At 43.6% G+C, this 22,453-nt stretch overlaps 1 protein-coding gene across 2 annotated transcripts in view; it reads right to left on the reverse strand.

Annotated features, from left to right (window-relative positions):
* Positions 1-10,373, reverse strand: part of LOC110290507 (endogenous retrovirus group FC1 Env polyprotein-like) — a 24,918-nt gene extending 14,545 nt beyond the window's left edge. Inside the window, exons 1-2 of one of the 2 annotated variants that reach the window (XM_021157059.1) lie at positions 10,310-10,373; positions 743-789 (exon numbers count right to left, since the gene is read on the reverse strand). The gene's annotated coding sequence lies outside the window, so the exon portion shown is untranslated. The remainder of the gene's footprint in view (positions 1-742; positions 790-10,309) is intronic. The other variant, XM_021157060.1, reaches the window with a different exon arrangement.
* Between the last annotated feature and the right edge of the window lie 12,080 nt (positions 10,374-22,453).

The raw sequence follows: 22,453 nt of genomic DNA on the forward strand, positions 1-22,453 counted from the left end.
ACACTTTGCCCCTTCCTAGAAATGGGAACAAAACACCCATGGAAGGACTTACAGAGGAAACAGACATTTTAAGTAAATAGAATTTACCCATTTAAAAATACTTAGATTGACTATACAGCTACCCCTGTATGTATAGTAATTTGTACTGTATGGATGTTCTTTTATATGTGGTATATCTAAATAAATCTATTATTTTTTATTTTAGTGGGGTTTTTTTCTTTTTAGTTTGATTCCATTGCCATAACCTCATTGGAATAGTTGACTCTAATTCTAGGAACAATTGACCTTCAATATCTAAATTGTCATGCCTGTGAATACTGACTTGATCAATTGCATTATGTTGATATTATACCAGATTTTAATTTGGAAAGGAGCCACAATCCCCAAGACATGGGTCCTAGAACCCTTGCCATGGTGGCAAAATGATGAAGAAAGGGCAGATACAGTGAAGCTGGGATAAGATGGGGACCTCCCACAGCCACAACCCTGACTCTCCTGTTTATTATTATTCACAGCACAGGGGAAGGGCTTAGCTAGTCTTGGTAGGAGGCCTCTGCAAATGAACAGTCTCACGCTGTAAACACATGGGAGGAGGAAACCACAGTTGGTAGTCTTTGCACACCCTGATTACTCCTTCATATTCACTAAGAGTCTCAAGGAAAGCTTTGCCATTCCTCTAGACCCTGGCTTTTCCAGTTTACCATGGACCAATCAGTACTGAATCCCAACAGGTAATGCTCACATCAGAGAACTTATGCATGCAGGATTTCACTCACTCAGGGCTTCCTCCTGGTAAATAAAGGTAAATAAAGCCAGAGTAAGAAAAAAATAGATAACAATATAGTATTCCTTTAAACTTTCTTTTAGTAAGATTGTCTTCTTATATACCAACTATTAATAATAGAGTTAAAAACAAGGTTAGATTTGGTAGAAATCAGAATTTTATAAGGCTAAAGGCACAACCAATCTTACTTCTTAATTTATTGGTTATAAATAAATATGGATTCTAGGAGTCACTGCATTGTTCATTTCCTTCTTATGAGCAAAATACAAATATTGTTTAAGTAGTTCTTTAATCACTGCTACTTGTACTATGGAACAGCCTAAATATTAACTTAATCAATAAACATCAATACTTGGGGCCATTGAGATGGGTCAGTGTGTAAAGAAAGACACTGCCAGCCAGCCTGGTGACCTGAGTTCAAGGACCTCAGGATGGGGGAGAGGGGACTGACAGTACAGGCAGCAATGGAGAGGAAAAAAATCCTTAAATTGCTTATAATTATATACACATACATATAAAACACATCTAAAAGCACAGAGACACATGATCCTCTTAATCCGTGGGATGAGGAGCTGAGCATCCCAGAGGAGAGCAATTATCCAATAGGAAGACCTACACTTGGAGCAGGAGCAATCACCTCTTAAACTAGTCTGTGCCTTCCAGCCATCGGGACCATGCTATAGACCCAGAACAGAGACAAGGATAAAGGAGATAGCATCTCCATCGGAACCGTGCAATTATGTGTTCATGACCTTTTTAAAAAAAATATTCCTTAAATTAAAACCCTCAGCAGTTCCCCTTTGCCATTTTTCTGTCCCTTAAACTGGACTGGGGCTTGAGGCCAAGGTCAGCATGGTGGCGCCCCTGGACCTGAGACTTTTTCCCTTAAAAGTTTAGTTTTACTCTGAGCCAAAAGAAAGGTGTCGCTTACATGAGCACTTACTTACAAGTCAATTTTGTACCCAGTAGATGACACTTCAAACAAAGGCCTTGTAGGTGGTATATGCACAGAGTCATACAAAAAATAGATTTTTTTAAAGTCAAGATTTTTGAATGTTGCTGTTTATTAGGACTATATTTCCTGTAATCCTCACAGTGAAAAGAAACATGAAGATCTTTAGCAAACATATATAGCCATTATTTAATTTTTTCTCAACCCTACTTTTTTTTCCAATTTTTTATTAGGTATTTTCTTCATTTATATTTCAAATGCTATCCTGAAAGTCCCCTATACCCTACCCCTACCCTGCTCCCCTACCCACCCACTCCCACTTAATGGCCCTGTCAACCCTACTTTTAATGATGGATCCTTAAATGCTTTATCCTCCCCTCTAGCCCACCAGCCACCAAAGGTAGTGGAAAAGAAAAGTTATTAGGATATGGGGGAAGTGGGCTTGTTTAGAAATGAGCAAATTCCATCTGTGTTGTCAGGAAATTGGTTGTTCAGTTCACAGGTCAGCAGCAAAGCTTGATCCACTCACAAACACTTCACAGATATACCAGCAGTCCAGTTCAGTAGTGTCGGGAGAGCAGCAGTGGCATGACCTAGCAGTAACAGCCAGGCCTTAGTCACATTGGCACGAGTCAGCAGGAAGAACCAGCGCCAACAAGGACACCAAGAGAAGTTCTCGGCTGTGCTTCTCTCAATGAAGCAAAGATCAGCAAAGATGTAAGACCAAGAAGTGTCACAAAGCTAACTCTATAAGCAAGCTGCTCTCACAGTCTGTTGAGTTCTTTTTATATTCCCTCCAAACATCACATATTTTCTACAGGTCTGGCCTCACCACGTGAGTCTGTGTCAGCTGACACCACTCTGCCAATCAGTCCAAGTCTGCAGAAGCGGCAAGAAGCCACCAGCATACCACCAGAAGTTTTTTGGTGTGTTTCTCTCCAGGGAGTCCCAACAAATGAACTCAACCATGCATGTAAGGTAAACCAATACCTGCGTGTCCTTAGCAAAGAATCCTTCATCTCTTACCCTTTCGTGTGCTTGCTTTAGAACATCCTTTCACTTGTGTCTGCTTCAGGAAAACGCTCCTTCATGTGTTTGCCCAAGCAAAACACCATCCAACACAAGTGACTTTCCAAAGAACCCTACGTTTCCACTTCACCAGCCTTAATTAAAAACCTTATGTGTAACCCTTTTCCATTAAGAATATTTTGAAAAAGAAATCTTAGGATTTTACATTACCTATGATTATACAAATGAAATACTCTTTAAGTTATTATTACTTTTATTTAGAACCGGTTCTAGAAGGAAATTCTTATGAAAATCTATGAATGTAACACTAAGTTATCATTTAAATGAAATCTTTATCTTATGACTCTAATGACTGTTGCATGATATTAACATTTTAAGGTTCTAAGAAACACTTAAAAGAACCAAGATAACACTTTTCTAGGGTTTACAAAGTTTTGAGTACTTCGGTTCTTGGGGCAGTATGCATTCATCAGGCCTTTAGTACAGCACCAAAATACTTACACTTATAAATACAGATGCCCATGTGTTTTTTTTAACTGAGTATGCAAAGAAATAATTAGAAAGAATAATTTTAGCACACAATAAAAATGATTAAAAAAAATCTCAAAGTAGCTGCATAGGTTGTTGGTACAAACAACCTATAAAAACAATTATCATAGGGACTTGACACAATCGAGTGAATTCTGGGCTATAATCCTACCTCTTTGAGATGAATGTGCTAAGTGAAAGGCTTAGCACAACTGAAAAACGGAGTGTGTCATGCAGACTAAGGAAGTATTTCTTTCTATTATTAAGACATAATTAGCAGCAGGTGTGGTGCTACATAATCTTAATCCCAATGTAGATTTAAGTTTAAGACCAACCTGGTTTGCAGAGCAAGTTCCAGGACAGCCAAGACTACACCCTGTTTCAGAAAAGAAAAAAAAGGAGGAGGAGGAGCAAGAGGAAGAAGAAGAGGAGGAGGGAGAGGAGGAAAGAAACAGAAAATAGCAGAAAGAAGGTGTCTTTATCTATAAAAATGTTTTTTAATGTCACTTTAGGCCAACACTGTTAGTTTTTTATTGAAGCTAATTTATGTTTCATATACTTGCTGTGTGTCTACAAGGAGAGGAAAGAAAGAAAAGAAACAGAGATTGTTAAATCAGGTATCCTGTGCTGGCCCAGTGCCAGCCTGGGATGCAATTTTCTTCCTAGATTTGGCAATGCTGGCCTGTCTCAGACAGCTGTTTACCCAGAATTTGGTCATTACCGACACTCAGCTGGCTACTTTTCTCTCTGGGCATCCCCAGAGGCCTTTAGATCAGAAATGCTATGTCCAATGCAAAATGTAAAAACAAAGATACATTAACTGTTTTTTAACCTTTCCTAAAGCAAGAGTATATAGTCTATATGTATCTATTTCAACCTAAAAAGTTCTGTCACAGGGGAAGGAAAGCAGCAGGGTTCTGCTGTCTGAGCCTCAGCTTCCCAAAGGCACTGGAGAGAGGGAAGAATGAAGCAAGGAGCTGTTAAGATTTCAGAGAAGAAAAAAGTACAGAAGCAGTTGTGGACCATGCCAGGAGACTTAGTAAGGCTAAGTGGATTGGAAGCCAGCCCCGGAATCTCATACCAGAGGACTGTAGGAGCTTCACCTGCTTCTGATCAGACCCCTGTCAACTGACCACAGCACCCCATGGTTAGGAGTGTAGCAATCAGTCACATAGGGGCAGTGCCCAAAGTCCCTCCACATGCAGATGAAGCATCCCTAACATCTCAGACCAAGTCAATAGGAAGTATCTGCTGTCAGACCCCAACCGACTCCAAAATATATATAACATCTTATCCAGAAGGAATAAAGGTATGAGAATTGCTCCATCACAGATCCTCTGAGAGCTTCTGTCACATAAGAGCTGTAACCCTTCCAGGGGAAGAGGGCTCTCTCCTGAGACCTTTGCCACTGGAAGCTCCCTGGACCCACCTCTGTTACTGGTCACTTCCCACCCAGTGGCCCTGACCTTAGTTCCTGGCCCTGCACTTCACCTGCTAGCTGAGCACTCTCCTCCCCTAAACACTGCTGTCCAGCCAGAGCCCCTGAAGATCTCCAAGGATAGCATCCAGTATACAAACCAGCAGTCCCTGTGTCTGCTCCAAGAAAGTCATTCTCCCCTGTATCTCAGGTTCTCTTGGAGACAAAAGACTAGTGTGAGGCATCACTAGTGTGATCATCCCTTATGACAGACCTCGAAAAGCCACACACAGCCATCTGACCCAGAAATAGACAATGGAGAAACCTAAAGGGGATTTGGTTTTGGTGCCAGTGGCACTTAAGAAACAGAGAGAAAGAAAGAAAGAAAGAAAGAAAGAAAGAAAGAAAGAAAGAAAGAAAGAAAGAAAGAAAGAAAGAGAGAGAAAGAAAAAGAAAAAGAAAAAGAAAGAGGGTGTGGGGAAGAAAGAAAGAAGAAAAGAAAGAAAGAAAGAAAGAAAGAAAGAAAGAAAGAAAGAAAGAAAGAAAGAAAGGGAAGGAGGAAAGAAAAGAAAAGAAAGAGAGGGGTGGGAAAGAGAGAGAGAGAGAGAAAGAGAGAGAGGAAAATAGAAACCAAAATAAACAAACAAAAAGGAGAAGTAAAAGAACACAGGATAACATGCAAACCAGCAGGCTAGATCTGCCTTCGGACAGGGAAATTCACCATGCTTCAAGATAGATCTCCTTACAAGGCTGAAACAAAAACCAAAATCAAACAAAACTGAAAACAAATTAATCAGAAACCAAAATGTTTCTAAAGCAAACAAAGTAGACACTTAAAGCAAACCCTGAGGAAGCAAGCCTGCAAAGATACAGAGGGTCCAGACAAATGTTAGGGTTGTTTGTCTTTTGGGTGGGGTGTAGAGAGGACACTGCGATGAAATACTTGGGAATACATTTATTAGAAGAGCTATTTGTATCATGAATACACAAAGAGGCAACAGCATGACCCAGACCCCAAGGATTCCAGTCCCTGCACCAGAGACATATCATGGGGAATGGAGTCTGCGAGTCAGAAGCCACATGACACAGGGAGTCGTCTCTCTTCATACCTCTTGAGGATGGAGGGAGTTCCATAGCAAGAGCTCACAGGCAGACTCACTGAACCCCAGAGGAGGCAAGGCTGAGGGTGGGGAGCAGAATGTGGCACTCCCAAGGTACCAACAAGCCTGCTCCACGGGGTTCACAGGCAGTGTCTCATTAGGGTGCCTGTCAGTGTCTTGAAAGGAGGTGTATCTGTTACTTTTTTCTATTGCTTGATGAAACACCATGACCAAGGCAAATTACAGAAGTTTGAGTTCACGGTTCCAGAGAGAAAAGAGTTCAGTGATGCTAAACAGAAATATGGCAGCACGCGGAAGGCATGGGAACAGAGGCAGGAGGCTGAGAACTCACAGCCTGAACCACAAGCATGGAGAGCAAACTCAAAATGACCTGTGTCTTTAAGCTCTGAAAGCCCATCTCCAATGACATACTTCTTCCAACAAGGCCATACCTCCTAAGCCTCCTAAACAGAACCACCTGCTGGAGACCAAGCATTTGAGTATCTCAGACCCTGAGGAGATGTCAAACCACCACAAAGCCTTTATGAATATGGATTCTAACATTATACTCTTACAACATGTAAGATCCTAAAAACGTCAGTTCAGAATAAACCAATGAACCATTGACCACACCCAGGGAGGTTAAAGAGAGTCCCAGGAAAAAATCACCAAAATCCACTTGAGGCAATAACACCACATGGCTTGGGAACAATGGGTCCATATGGATCTGTCTTCCATCCAGGGGACTTCTCTAAACTGAATGTTAGCCAGTTGGTAGTGACACACACCTTTAATCCCAGCACTCGGGAGGCAGAGGCAAGTGGATCTCTGAGTTCGAGGTCAGCCTGGTCAACAGAATGGGTCCAGGACAGCCAGGGCTACACAGAGAGAAACCCTGTCTAGAAAATAAAAAGAAAGAAGTAAGAAGAGTGCTTTCACAGCATCCCATTGTGGCACCACAAGAGCCGACATAAAATATATACAACACAAAAACACAACTCCTGTTAGTGCATTTGGGATCACTACGTGTGCCCCAAGCCAGATGAGGCTGCATGTCCTCAATAAACCAATTCAAAGAGCCAAACCAAAAGGGAAAAACAGAAAATGGAGATTTATGCAATGTGGTCACATTGGGAAGATGGACTTGTTGGGGGGGGGCGGTGGGGAGAAGTTCACTGGATCTCCGTGTCTCCCAAGTTCAATAACATTCTCATCTCAAAGTCGATAAGTAATTTATTATGGAGCCAAATATGAATCATCATGGCCTGGGAACACAGATTTATATCATTCTATATTCCATGTTCCAATACGGAAGCAGTTTTAAGATGTTGCTATGGTTACAGAACAAGGAAAGTCACAAATAAAGACATTCTTCAAATACATTGGTGGACACATCAAAACACTGGGCTACAGAAAAGTGGAGAAACCCCTGTCATAAGCCCCAGATGCTTTCGGCTGGCACTCAGCTTTAGATTGGTGGAAGCTAGTGATGGACCAAACTGATACATTCCAAAATAAAAACAGTGCCCTGTTTGTACATTCCAAGTCATCTACATAATGTCACAAAGGATCTTGGATCTTGGAGGGCAAACGAAGGCTATGAATGGGGCTAAAGATGGGAGACCATTTGGCTCTGGACTAGGAACATTCCAAGTTCTCCATGATCACTGAGGATCTATTTAGCCAATTAGTCTTGCAGAAGGTTCCATTGGAAGGGGAGGCTCCCTTCTGGGAACTTGGCTACAGTCAAAGACGGGGTTCGAGAAGCCAGCACAGTGTATAACGCCTTGCTGTTTGGAAACAGAAATGATGTGAATTGACAAAGAATAGGTGGTTTTCCCATGTAGGTCTCCTAGAGGGCCCTTTTCTGGGTCTCAGTTCATACAGTTTGAAGGCAGCTGTGAACTGGGAGCGAGATAAATCTGGAAGAAAGTAGATTCTTTCAACATTGCTGCTTACTATTTCCAGAACTGTTACCACCAAAGTCTGGACTCTGGTACCCTAATCTAAGGACATCAGCAGTGGGTCCTCAATATGCCAATCAAAGAGACAAATAATAACCTCCCCCAAAAAAAGAAAATCCAGAAAAGTGGGACGTGCAAATGTATTCACATTGGGAAGAGGAGCTTGTTGCCAAGGCTAGCCTCAAACTTGAATGATGCACCTGCTTCTGATTCCTGAGAGCTTGGGTTCCAAGCGCGTGCCACCATCGTCCCACCCCTATGTTCAAAGTCTTAATATACTGGCTCTGTTCCTTTCTACCTCTTCTTATTTATTTATTTATTTATTTATTTATTTATTTATTTGGTTTTTTGAGACAGGGTTTCTCTGTGTAGCCCTGGCTGTTCTGGAACTCACTCTGTAGACCAGGCAAGCCTCGAACTCAAAAATCCTCCTGCCCAGCCCTTTCTACTTCTTAATGATCACTGATGCTGGAGGGTCTAGAGAAGCTTTAAAATATATGGAGATTACAGGCCTTGGGGATTGTCTTTGTCTTCACTTGAGTTGGGCGGTGTGTAGTACTCAAGCCTATGAGTCAACTATGCTGAAGTATCACGCTGATAAGCCTTGATAAGCCTTTTTTTTTTTTTTTTACTTTTTTTGCTTTGTTTGGCTTTGTTTTTCAAGTCAGGGTCTTTCTGTGTAATGCTGCCTGTCCTGGTACTTGCTTTGTAGACCAGGCTGACCCTGAACTCACAGAAATCTGCCTGCCTCTGCCTCCCAAGTAAATTAAAGACTCGCACCACCACACATGACTGATCAGCCTATTCTTTGGCATGCCAAATGTCTTACTGTTGCCTCTAATTTTACCCAATACTTATTTGGAATAGCTGAAGACAGTCATGTTTTTCTCCTTATCTCTATTGATACTCATTTTATTAGTTGGCATCCTATCGTTAAAGTGTCCTGGCACTTCTAGGCTACCAGGGTTGGGCTGTTCCTGAGTGAGATTCTGAATTTACAGTGCTGGAAGTTGCTTCAGAATGTCTATATCTACTCACAAATGAATCTGACCTAGAACGATTGTGATGTTGTTGTGGGTGTGTGTATTAGTCATCATTCTCTGGAGGACTGGAGTCAATGAGAGATTAAGGATTTAATAGACAGCTTTAAACTAGAAACAGCTGATTCACATCTGAGGAACTGGGAACCAGAGGTCCCTTGGCCCTTGAGGCTGAATGCCTCAACAGTGTCCCCTAAATCAGGGTGGGCCTTCCCACCACTCAAGAAAGCAAGAGGCTTCCTCAGATGAGGCTCCCTACACGTGCGGCTTGTGGCAAGTTGGTGTTAAAACCAACTATAGCCCTGTGTTCGGGCGCCAGAGTGATCATGGTCTAGTAGAATAAACTGACACACTACCTGCCTTTGTTGTGTTCTGAGAAATGCCTGGTCTGGGATAAGAATGTCTTTTCTCAGGTCTCTGGCCCATAGGGAGATTCTGTAGTGGGTGAGACATTCTAACCTGTGCTGTCCAGTGTGGTAGCTACTTGTCAAACGCAACTTCTGGGCACTTTGAAATCAGTTAAGCTCTGAATTTTGAGTCTTACTGATTTTAATCAACTTAGGTTTAAATAGCCACACTTGATCATTCTCCTGCTTATTACTCTACTGGACAACACCACTTTTGTTGGTTTGAGTGGAGTTTGAATGGAAAAATCCATGAAGCACACACACCCGACCCCTGGCCCACTCCCTCTATAGTTCTCAGTTCTCTGAGAAAAAAAAAAAAACTGATCTTAGAAAGAAACTTATTTGGAGTCTCAATTTAGCATGTTTGTCTTAAGTAGAAGTCTCATGTAGCCCAGGCTAGCCTGGAATATGTCACATAGAGATGATGAGCCTGGCCTCTCAGGTGTTGGCTGCCACATGTAACTGCATTTTCCAGTGTTTTAGCTTGTAATTTTGTATCATCTTCCTACAATGGCTTTTTTATTAGCCATGTTAATTCTTATACTGCTTCTGGTTTCATCTGTGGTCTGTGTAGTGTTTCTCTTGGTGTTTGTGTCACTCAGTTCTCTTATTAAGCTGTCCAGGATAGCTTCTTCAGTGGGGTCTGAAGCACCAATGCACTAGCAGACAAATGGGGAATTGAGGCCTTTGCAAAGTCCCCTTACTCCTGCTAGCCAGGCCCCACACCTAGGCTCCAGACCTCCCCTCACCTTCATTCCCAGGACCTCCACACTCCTACACTTTCCCCACACTGAGCCTGCAGACTTTTTTTGTCTGTTGAATTCTCCCATGGGTGCCGACACGTGGTCTCCTGAAAGTCTCCAGTTTTCTCTGCTTCTTCCTTCTGTCTCCCCCTCCACTCCTTCACTGTGTTTGTTAGCTATGGCTCCAGAACAAATCATCTCCTAATTTAGCAGATTAAAACAATACAAACACTTCTTATCTCTCTGGGAATCTAGGAATGGCTTAGTTGCATAGATCTGATTCAGGGCATCTCATGATATTGAGTAGGGTGGCATTATCAGAATCTTACTCAGAAGGGTTCTCACCCAGTTGTTGGTCAGAGGACATCTGTTCCTCCCAATATGAGCTCCTCCACAGTCATGTGCAACATGGAAGCTTGGATGAGAGAAAGAGAGAGAGAGCAAAATAAGCCACTGTATCTTCATACCCTAATCTCAAGGGTGATAGATTATTGATTGATTCTGCCAAATTCTCTTGGCTGTACAGACAAGCCCCCAGTGCAATGAGACTTCCATCAGGCCCTTGGGAGCAACCTTGAAGGTGGATCAACAAGGGGTTCTTGAGATGGTTCAGCTGGTAAAGGCACCTGCTCCTGAGCCTACAGGCTGAGTTCAGTGCCTGGGATTCACAAGATGGAAGGAGAGAACAGCTCCTGAAAGTTGACCTCTGACTTCCACACACTGAAGAAACAAAAGGTTCTCGGGTTTTCTCTCCACATGATTAATTTTAATTTAGGCAGGTTTTATTCTCTTACTTCTTTTTTGACTGCCTTTTGAAGATGTATTTTATTTAGTTATAGAACCTGTGCTCAAAGTCAACATTCTCTGGTCTCAGCTGCCTGAGTTCTGCAGTGTGGAGAGCCAGAGAGCTGTCTTTGAAGACTGAGAATTCAGAAGTCACCTCTTTTGTAATGGCTGTCCTTGGTTATCAACTATACCTGGAGCTAAGCTAAAACTCAAGTGGCTGGGCACATCTGAGAAGGACTTTTTTTTTTTTAATTAAATCATTTAAAGTGGAAAGACCCACTTTTAATCTAGATCTTTTGAAATGAGAAGATCCACCTTTAATCTGGGCCACATCTTCTGATGGAACCCTATATAAAGCACGTGGAAGATGGAAGCTCTCTCTTTGCCTGCTTGCTCTTACTCTCACAGGAAAAGTCCACTCTCTGGCATTAGAACTTACTTCTTCAGGATTCTGGCATATACTGAAGGCCAGCTGAGACACCCACTGTCCAGCTGGATGAACATGTGGACTCTTGAACCTTTGTTAGAAGGCAGCCACTGTTGGACCACAGTCTATATACTGTTCTAATACATCCCTTTATTTCATTCTGTGAGTTCTGCTCCTCTAGAAAACCCTAATACACCTTTGTTTACCTTTTACCTCTATTTCTGATCATTTGTTCCCCATCTACCTTGTGGTTCTTACTTTATTTTAGCCCTTGCTGGTTAGTTCTTGTCAACTAAATACAAGCTCGCATCACTTGGGAAAAGATAACCACAAGTAAGGAATTGGGTCCATCATACTGGCCTATAGGTTAGTCTGTGGGACATTTTCTTGACAAATGATTGATGGGGGAGGGCCTAGCCCATTATGGGCAGCACCACCTCTGGGCAGGTGGTCGTGGATTCTATAAGAAAGCAGCCTGAGAAGCTATGGAGAGCAAGCCAGTAAGTAGTGTTCCACCATGCTTTCTGCTCCAGGTCCCTGCTTGTGTTCCTGCCCTGGCTGCCCTTCATGACGGACTATAACCTGTTAGGCAAAGTAAACCCACTCCTCCTCAAGTTGCCTTTGGTCAGCCTTTATCAAAGCAATAGAGAAGCCACCTCGGATAGCACCCACCATCTCTTCAAGTTTGTGCCCTAATTATACTGAAGACACTTTGTAGGTACTTTTAAAAACTTGTTTCTTCTTCTTTACCTATTTTTTTTTTTTGCCAACAACAACAACAAAAACAAAAACTTCCCTTTTATATATCTCAATTTCTCATCTCTTTGATATTAAATACTTTCTTAGCTGCCAGACTCAATGTGAGTATCATAAAAAATTTTCAAGACAGAGTCTCAGGCTGTAGCTTAGGATGGTCTAGAACTCAATGTTACCCAAACTCAAAAGCACAGCGATCTCCCTGCATCCACCTTCTAGGATTGTTATTAGTTATTAGCCACTCTACCTGGCTTCCTTTTCTTCTTTGTTTTGTTAATTTTTACAAAGAAAAGTCCAGCGAGTCCTGCTGTGTGGGTTGTGGGTCAGGACCACTTCTCCTTAGTGAGACTCTAGGCTTTGAGTGTCTGTGTCTTAATTCCTAGGCTTGAGGGCCAGTTGGTATAAACTTGACTGATCCACCAGACAAAAGAGAGAAAGAAATCAGAGTCACGTGTTCTCCTGACAAGAGACCTTTGTTCTTCTCTGGCTGAATTCACTTTCTGTTTCTAGCTAGCTATGCAAATGTGTAGTGAGTTTGGCCCTACACAAAAGATCTGGCTTTTTACATTGGCCTCTAAGAGGCAATCTATGTCAAATTCAGTGGCAACTTGTTTTTATCTAAACTCTGCCTGCCCACACTAGGTGAAGTCTTCTGGTGTGGCCATAGTAGAAGGACCAACCACATGGTATCAGGAGAGAGTGACAAGGATGGTGGCAATGTCAGCTGATTTGGAGACTGACTTCAAGCTTCTAAGAAAACAATCAGTCAAGCTGACATAATAAAATCCTAATAGAGACTTTGGCTAATGTCTCTGGTTAGAAATAATATAGATGATAGATAGATAGATGATAGATAGATAGATAGATAGATAGATAGATAGATAGATAGATAGATAGATTTCAGGCATATGTTAGGTCTGGAAGTGTGACATACCCCAACCCCTGGGCTCCTTGAGTGAGAACAGCAGAGCTTCACATTAGAATTCTGCCATGCATGCCCTATATATCTCATTTGAGGAATCCAAATAGCTTTCAGTGTATCCTCTGAGACCTTTAATGCCTTACCCAAACTTAGGGTTCTTTGCATGATCTGTCATTAAAACTTAAAACTGTCATTAGATGTGGTTTTTATACCACATCTGTGCCCTCAAATGTCACAGTCAGCTGTGCCCAGGTGGTTCGCTAGTCCAAGTTCAGCTATGCCACTCCTTTTCTAAGACCACTGCCTTGTGTTGGCAAAGGACAATCCTGGGCATGCCAGACAAAGGGCAGACCAAGTTCCCCACATGCCACCAACACCCCCGCCTCAGCCTTCATTACTTGAATTAGAGGGTCCTATCTGGGTCTCACGCACCCAGAGTCTATCCTGGATCCCTTCACAGCTGCAGAGTGTCTGCTGCAGCTAGCACATCCCTTGCCATTTCCAGCACAGGATTCTATACACCTCTTACTGAGACTTCCCTTCCCACCTTTAACACTCGCCTGGTCATTTGTAAAGACTGTGACGTAGTGAACAGGGAATCAGATGAGGGTGGAAATGATTTTACCGCCTCCGCAGGAGCAGATGGAATGGATATAAAGTAAGTTTCAACCTAATTTGAAATATAATGCTTATTGTGTGTGGGGGGGGAGATTGGAATGTGTTGCTTTAGCCTTTTCCCATCTGTCTGTCCTTCCCAAATCTGCTCCACCCCACTTCATTCAACATCCAATTGTCTTTCTTGCCTTTCTAAGGTTCTCCCAAGTGTGAGCTTACCATAGAGACCAGAGTTACTAACAATAGAAAATTTGGTGTCCATGACAACCAGAAAACCCAAGGCAGTGGCTGATTCTAACCACTTCCAGTCTTGTTGCTCATGGATTTTGCTGATTGCTGTGTATAAGAGGCAGACATACTGCAGCAGATGGGCAGACAGGAAAAGCTGTCAGCAGGAAGGGGTGATGCCGTGATTTCTTGGTGATAGATGCTCTGTGTGTTGTTGAGAAGAGAGGGATAACTTCCTGTTAAAGATACCAGAAATGGACTTAGATTCCTTACTTTTAATGCTCAAGGGAGTATTCCTCCTGTGAGCTCAGCACTCAGGGTGGTTAGCTGGTTCAGTTAGAGGAGGCCACACAGGTAAGCTAAGCATCTCAAGGTCACCAGACACAAAAGGTGCCAAGAAGGGAAAGGAGGCAGTTAGTCTACAGGATGGTGATGGATTCACACTGGGTTTGGCCAGGGGAGGAGGAGAGGTAAAAACAAAAACAGGGACATTGTAGAGTGAGTTCTGGGACCCCAGGACTACACAGAGACACCCTCTCTCAAAAACAACAAACAAAACAGAAATTCAGTCTCATCATGAAGACTTTTGTCAGCTGAAGAGTAAGGGGTTATGACAAAAGTCCGGGCATTTCCAGGACAGTACACTCATTCCTAGTGTCCTGCATGGATATCAAGACGATGCATGCACAAGTCCCTTATATAAATGCCATAGTGTTTATATACAGCAGTGTACAACTCCCTGTACAGTTCATCACCTCTAGATTATTTATAATACCTAATACAATGAAAATAGTTGTTATAGGAAATAATGACAAGGAAAAAGTTCTGAACGTTTGGTACAGTACAAGTGAATGTGTGTGGGGGGGGTATGTGTATGAGAGGAAAGAGTGTGCACAGTCATCAGAACGGCTTTATTGTGGAACCAGAGAGCTTGTACATGCCAGGCAAGCACTCGACAGCAGATTTATATTCCCAAACCCCCTTCACTTTTTTTTTAATTTTAATTTTAAGACATGGATTCCCTGGCTATCCTCAAACCTAGCATGTAAGCCAGGCAAGTCTTGAACTCAGGACCCATCTACCTCAGCCTCCTTGGTAGCTAGGATCACAAGCTTATCCTTTTTGCCTTTTTGCTATTTGGGGAAAGAGGTCAGGACAGGGTCTTGCTGTGGAACCCTGGCTTGACACTGTTTAGCCTAGGCTAGCCTCAAATTCACAGCTCACGGCAGCAATCACAGTGGGATTCCAGGCCATGGCACATCTGGCCATACCACATCTAGCTTTCCTTTTACCTGGTCACACTCCCTCACTCCCTAATTTACTGAGCTTGGGTGTTTTGTTTTGTTTTGTTTGTAAGCAAACCCTAAAGTTTGCTTAATCCAACACTCACCTATTGATTAGTATGTCAGTGCTTTCAGGAAAGGAGGTCAAACATGGAGCCCATTCTGCATAGCTAAGGAAACACTTTAGGGCTCAGGTGCTAACCCACCCACCATGGCTGGGATTCAATCAAGAAATGTACACAAGGTTCTCTGGCCTGATGGCGAACAGCTTCTCATCCATTCCTGCAGTCTCACAAGAACCTCACAGACCAGGAGCCCCTTACAGGATTGTACTCACAGGGAGAAGCTGTGCCTTGGAAGGCAATTAACTTCTCAGAACCAACAGAGACTTTCGGTCTTAGGGTAAGTAGGTTCCTAGTCTCTTTTGAAGACACCTTCTTAAAGATGCAGCTCTCGGGGATTTACTTACACAGAACACAAAGCATCAATCCATGGGCAAGAACGCCTGCATCATTGTCTTGGTAAATTGCAGGAGGCTGAAAGAAAATTGGGGTGAGAGCAAGCAACCCTCGCCTTGCCTGGCAAGGCCATGGCTGTGAAGGAATGAGGCAAGCTTATGTGCCTTCACACCACAGACACCATCAACTCCTACAAGCTGGTTGCTGCCTCCACTCTCACACCAAATACTGAATATTTATAAAATTAAAAATGAACTGGGTGTGATCAAGTATGAGAGGAGGAGACCAAAAGTCAGCCTGAGCCCCGTAGTACATTCTAGGCCAGTGGTTCCCAGCCTTCCTAATGCTGCACTCCTTTGATACAGCTCGTCCTGTTGTAGTGACCCCCAGCCATAACATTATTTTCATTGGTACATCATAACTTCAATTTTGCTACTGTTATGGATCATAATGTAAATATCTGATACGCAGGATATCTGACGTGTGACCTGCAAAGGGGTCACAACCCACAGGTTTAGAACTGCTCTTCTGGGCAGTTTCACTACACAGTATGGCCTGTTTCCATTAAAAAAAATGCATACAAGTATAGATATATATACAGGTGTAAGTGGGGACTAGAAGTATGATGTAGTCAAAGGAGGTTCTTTCTAGTAATACATGATTGGCTTAATATTTGCAAATCAATATTATTCATTATTCTACTGACTGGATAGGGAAACCCGTGTGATAATTCCTATAAAAGCAGAGAGCATTCAACATTTTCAACCCCTTATCATGAAAATTCAGAAACTGGCAGTAAAGTACCTACCAGGCAACCATGAGGACCTGAGTTTGAATCCCCAGAGCCCATAGGAAGCTGGATAAGGTAGCTCGTGAATATAGAACCCCAGTGCCCCATACTACAGTCAGATAGAGGGTCACGTAGGCGAGCAGTGAGCCTGGCACATACAGTGAGTGTTAGAGGAAGAGTAGGCATTCCGAGAATCAGGGCAGAGAAGACAGACCACAGAAACAGTCTACTGACGTTTGACAAGTGGGGAAAGGCACACAGAAGAAAGGCAATTTCCTCATAAAAGAATGTGGCACAGATGTCCCACAGTACATAGCCGATAACTCAACATGGATTCTAGACCTAAATATAAAACCCCAGATTTACCCTTTTAGAGAAGGGCGAGAAAGATGAAAGTGGTTAAGGGCATTTGCTGCTTTCCCAGGGGACCTGAGGTCAACTCCCAGCATCCACATCTAGTGGCTCACGGCAGCCTGTGTGACTCCAGCCCTGGGGTATGCAACACCTTCTGGCCTCCAAGGGAACCAACATGAAAAAAGATATGCACACATGCACATATGTACATAAGTAAAATCTAATAAAAATTCATCTTTTTGAGGAAAACAGAAACAACAACAACAAAATCTATGACACCTTGGGTCTGAGTATGTTTTTGTTTTTGTTTTTTTGGTGTTGTTGTTATTGTTTTCTTAAGATATAATGCCAAAGGCAGCATCCATACATTCTTGGTGGGACTATGGATTGTCAGAACCTTTGGAGGACTAGTAAAGCAAATTAATCAAACCTTATAGTGTATAATATCCTTCACTTGAACAGTCCCTTTTGAAGAGCAAAACCACCCGCAGAGCAGACATTCTCGCGGCCATTCTGCAGTGTGGTAAACCACCTGGAGGAAGTGCAGAACTCCCCTCTGGGACCTAAGCCTGGAGCTCTATCAGCACTGAGGGGGAGGAAGTAAGAGATGAGGAGGAGCCCTGGGGGTCTTAGAGACAGCTCACCAAGGATGCTGGATGCTGGTCAGGGTAGGAAGAGACTGAGCAGAAAGGTGTTAGGTAGCTGTGTCTGTTGTTAGTGTGATCCTCAAAGCACCTCCAGCCCCATGGGGCAGCACACACACTGGGAAAGAGTCTCACAGCTACCACTCCTAAGGCTGGGCTCACAGGCTCCAAAAAAAGCTGGCTGAGCAAATCCAACGAGTGGCATCTTGGCTCTGATGGGACTCTATTCTAAAGGAGACACAACAAAAGGACAGGAAGATTTCCAGCAGCCAGGAGAATGGAGCAACAAGAGTGGTGTGGGAAGTGGAGGTTGGGATGAAACACAGTGTGTGTCCTCACTGGTCCAGCAAACCTGAACTCTGAGGCCTCCTTCCTGTGGAGTCAAAGGGGATATGTAGACTATTCCAGGAAACCCTAGGGCACCTGTTTAGACCTGTCCCACATGCCACCCTGATAGGTCAGACTTGCCGTTCCTGCTCAGGCTGTTGTCCTAGACACCTACCAGGATCTGGAATGTCATTAAGGCTGCCGCTTATTTCACAGCCTGACACTGGGCTGCATTCATACCTTGCCTCTCAAATGCAGAGAAAAGCCATAGAGATTTCAAAATGAGAGAAGATACGCAAGAGATAAAAATTACAGAGACCTGAGAGCAAAGCCAGAGAGTAAGGCTCTCCCAAGAAAGAAAGATGAACAAGGACCTTTGGTCCAAGGCATACCAGAGCAAATATGTGCCAAAATAGGACAATAATTGGATGTTTCAATGTTGTATTTTAAAAAAAAAAGTTACAGCTGGGCATGGTAGCACACACCTGTAACCCTGGCACTCAAGAGACCAAAGCCTTCCGGGAAACAGAAAAATCCTGTCTCAAAAGTCTCTATGTCCCACCCTTGAAACATCCGTGCCTGGATGTTCTATAAGAATTCTACTTTGTTCCAAAGAAAACCGAGTGCTGGAGACCTAAACAGCAGGGAGTAGTACTGGCTGCACAGAGCCAATAACCTGGCTCTGATCACTGGAACCCACATACAGCTGGATGTCGTGACACACATCTGTGATCCCAGCAACATCCATGGCAAGATGGGAGGCAGAGACAAGAGACTTGCCCAGAAGCTGAAGGCCAGCTAGCCTGCAGTGCACAGTACAGCAGCATACATAGTAAGAGAGACCATCCCTTGACACGCTGCAAAGCAAGAGACAAAGTCATTCTTTGGCCCTGGCATACATGGCATGTGCAGGTACACACACACACACACACACACACACACACACACACACACACACGCCAGCTGAGGGTATATTCTGGAGAGTGAGCAGAGGATCTCAAGTTCAAGCCCTGTGTGGACTTCAGAGTAAGGTCAAGACCACCCTGTTTCAAAATAAAAGGTCAAATGAAGACTGAGCTATAGTTCAGTGGTGAAGTGCTTGCCTGCCATGCTCATGGCCATCGGCTCAATCCCCACAGCTCCAGAAGTTATTTGTACATTATGCAAAGAATAAAGACTAAACAGACTGTGAGGAGCCGCTGGGGTCCTGAGTGCATGTGTATTGTCGACAGGAGCTCAGTGCCTAAGACCCATGGAACGGCAAGGCTCTCCCCTGACCCAAGTCCAGATGTTTACAATGTGTGCCGAAAGTATCAACCACAGCTTCCTTCTGTGAAAGGCTGCGGTTAGACTGCACAGACTACCTAAGGTGATTCACTGATGCGCCTCTTGACAAGCTGTCTTTCTCGGATGTTGGTACATCTTGGTCAGAACACCCTGTCCACCCAACCCCAGATTTTCGGGACAATGTCTGTGTTCCTTACTTCCCTGTGACCCCTGTCAGGACTCCCCAAAACTGTGTAGGAAGTGGCGACAGACCAGCAAAAGGAAAAGCCCCATCCCTTGTGCTATCACCCAGAAAAGAGCTTTGTCAACATTTTGGTGCTCCTGCCTGGGTGTATCCTTTCTAGTCCCAGAGCCCTGACCTTTCAGTCCTAGCAAGGTATTTTTAAAAATATTTAAACTGTGTTATAGTGTAAACATATATTTTAAATTTCTGTACAAAATGCTTTCTTAAATTATAGAATTAATAGATGTTTGTTGCAGAAAATTGGGCAAAAAAAAAAATGTGAGGAAAAACATTGCCTTATAAACTCAAGGACCAAGTTCAGTCACCAGAACCTATAGAAAAAAATCCAGGCACTGCAGGGCAAGCCTGCTGGCAGCTACAAAGGCATCACTAGGGTGGCTCATTCAACAGCAAACCCAGCCTAACTGGTGAGTTTTATGCCAATGAGAGACTCTGTCTGAAAGGATGGGTAACCTTCCTGAGGATGATGGCTGGGGTTGCCCTTTAGCCTACACACACACAAACCACACACACACACACACACATACACGTATAGACACAGACACATTCACACACATGCATGCACACACACATGCACGCACACACGCACGAACCCACTCAAAACCTGCTCAGATACAAACACATGGACATACATATGAATTAAGAAAAGGTTAGCTAAAATTCTCACACTCAGAATTAACAGCAGTAGCTTCTGGGTGCAAGCCCTCACAGATTTTTTTTACCTTTTAAAATAGTCACACTCTGCAAACTATTTCCTTTTTCCCCCTATTCTCTAAAAAAAAAAAAAAAAAAAAAAAATTACCTGCAAACAATGGAACAGTTCAGAGATCCAGATGGTAAGTGAGGTGGGAAATGCAGGAACAAAATGGAAGGCTTGGCAAAGGGTAATTTAAGAGTGTTAGCAATTAAAAAATAAAAAATTCAGTACTTCTGGGTAAGGTTCAAAGACACAGATGTCCTGAGAACAATACAGAGGCTCAGGCCCCAGGATTTTAAAAGCAGAGCCAAGTGTGTTAGCAGCAATGGAATGCGACTTCACAGCCTTTACGTTCTGTGAGGTGACCTAGCTTTCGTGGCAAACAGTTTCTGTTTCCAACCAAGCAGAGAAAGTGAACCAGCAGCAGCTGGGGGCTAGGCCCCAGGACTGCCACTGGGTTCACTTCATCCAGGTTCAACTTGGACTTCTGGACCAGGCTAAATACAGAATGTTATACTGCAGTGTCTTTAAGAAGGGGCAGAGCCAGGGGAAGGGCATGCTCTATGGGAAATGTCAAGACTTAAATGTCAGCATTATTGCAAGGGGTAAAAATGGAGAAATTAACCCAGCACCAACAAGAGCACAAAGGATACCTAGCTGAAACTTGACATAAATGAAGTAGACGATAAAGACCAGTAACAATGAAAGTGCTATGAACTGAAAGACCCCAAAGGCTGATTTGGGGGCTGTGCCTCCACTCAAATACTCTCCCTGTCCTTTAGCTGAAACTCCTGCCTCTAGTAAGAAGACAAGCAGGTGGGAGAAGTGCCTCGAATGTTCAACTGGTTGCCAGCCTGCTGTCACCAGGCCCTCTCCTGGTGGGGTCAAGTGTTCATGATCCTAGCAATAGCCACCTTCACCATTAGCACACTGTATCCCATCTCCAGGCAACATCTGTCTCCTCCAGCACTTCCTACCCCCACTTCTGGACAGACAGACAATTCAAAGAAACTGTCCTGTGCAGGTTGGTTTTTTTGTCAACTTGACACAAACCTAGACAAACCTGAGAAGAGAGGGTGGTAATTAGGAAAAATACCTCTGTGAGGTTGGCCTGTTGGCAAGCCTAGGGAGGGTTTTCCTTGACAGATGATTGGTGTAGGAGCCCGCTGGAGGCAGTACCACCATGGGGCAGATGACCTCTGTTTCCGTTCCTGCTTCCAGGTTCTTGCTTGGCTGTTTGAGTTCCTGTGTTGATTTCCCTCAATGATGGACTGTGGTATAGAAAGTGAACCCTTTCCTTCCCACATTGCTTTGGGTCATGGTGTTTATCATAGCAATTGGAACCTCTCTAGGATAGCTCCCTAGGCCAGTCCTGCCCCTGCTCCTCTATCCTCCTCTGCAAGGACACCCCACAGGAGAGTCATACTGTCATCTCCTGTGCATGCCCTCCCACCTTACCAGAGAGCCCACTACCATCAGCTTCCCACTTCTCCCACAGAGGAAACGTAATCTACGTTAAGGGCAGGTCTGCTTGCTTCCTGTTACAGCCTAAGGCAGGAACAGCAAGAACTCTAACTCGTGACACGGGAGGAATACACGTTCCTAACCATTAAGTATGTCCTCAAAAACAGTGACGACCCCTAAAACCAGGCTTTAGGGACGAGAGATTGTCACAGTCAGCTTGTGGTGCTGGGACTAAATATTATGACCCAAGTGGCTTCAACAACCAGCGTGCATTCTCTCATAATTCCTGGGGCTCAAACTCAAAGGTCAAGTGCCAGTGCTATTGGGTTTTTAGATTGCAGAAGGCTGTCTTTATAAGCCTTTGCATGCCTTTCTTCTTCATACCAGGCCAGTATCCCACCTTCTGGCCTCACGTAGACCTAATTACTCCCCAAATTTCCCTCATCTCTGGAGCTGAGAGGAACAAAAGCTTTCAATCTGAACGGCATGTTTAAAAGAATTAGTTTGTTACTTGATAAACTGACCTTCAATGGACTGACTGGCTTTTAGTGAATTTACTGCTCTCTGTGCTCCATCAGGAAATATAAACAAATTTCTGGCTATCAGAGATAACAATTGGCTTTTAATTGTGTGTGTGTGTGTGTGTGTGTGTGTGTGTGACAATAATAAAAAGAAACCATGAACTTGAGATGGAGTGGGAGGGGACGACATGGGAAGAGTCGGAGGGAGGAGAGGAAGGCAAAATGAAGTAATTATATTTTAATTTTAAAATAGTCATATAGTGTATACGCATACATATGAGGAAGCTCCCAGAAAGATAGTCAAAGCACCAAGAATACATATACAGTTGCCCTCTTTGCAACCCAAGAAAAGGTACTAACAAGAAAAAGTAGTGAAGGAAACTCCACCAGGAGGAGCAGTAACAACCCACCTCTGAGGCCACTCAGCATGCCTGTGCAGAGTAAAGAGGGTCTGCAGTCCAGGCCACCCCTCTTGAGTCCCCAGTGTCAGGGAACCTGGTCAGGAAGGACACATTTGCCAGAAAGATGAGTGTGAAATGTTCCTGCTATTTTTCTTTGAGAGCTGCTCACTGTCATCAGGAGCCCCCTCCCTAGTGGCTGGTGGTCCTAGCAGCTACCTTGCTTGCTTCCTTATTCAGCAGAAACAAAAAGTCTTGAAATGGGCATGATGGTTCAGGTCAGCAGCC

Source organism: Mus caroli, chromosome 2, assembly GCF_900094665.2.
Source record: "Mus caroli chromosome 2, CAROLI_EIJ_v1.1, whole genome shotgun sequence".
NCBI classification, from domain to species: Eukaryota; Metazoa; Chordata; class Mammalia; order Rodentia; family Muridae; genus Mus; species Mus caroli.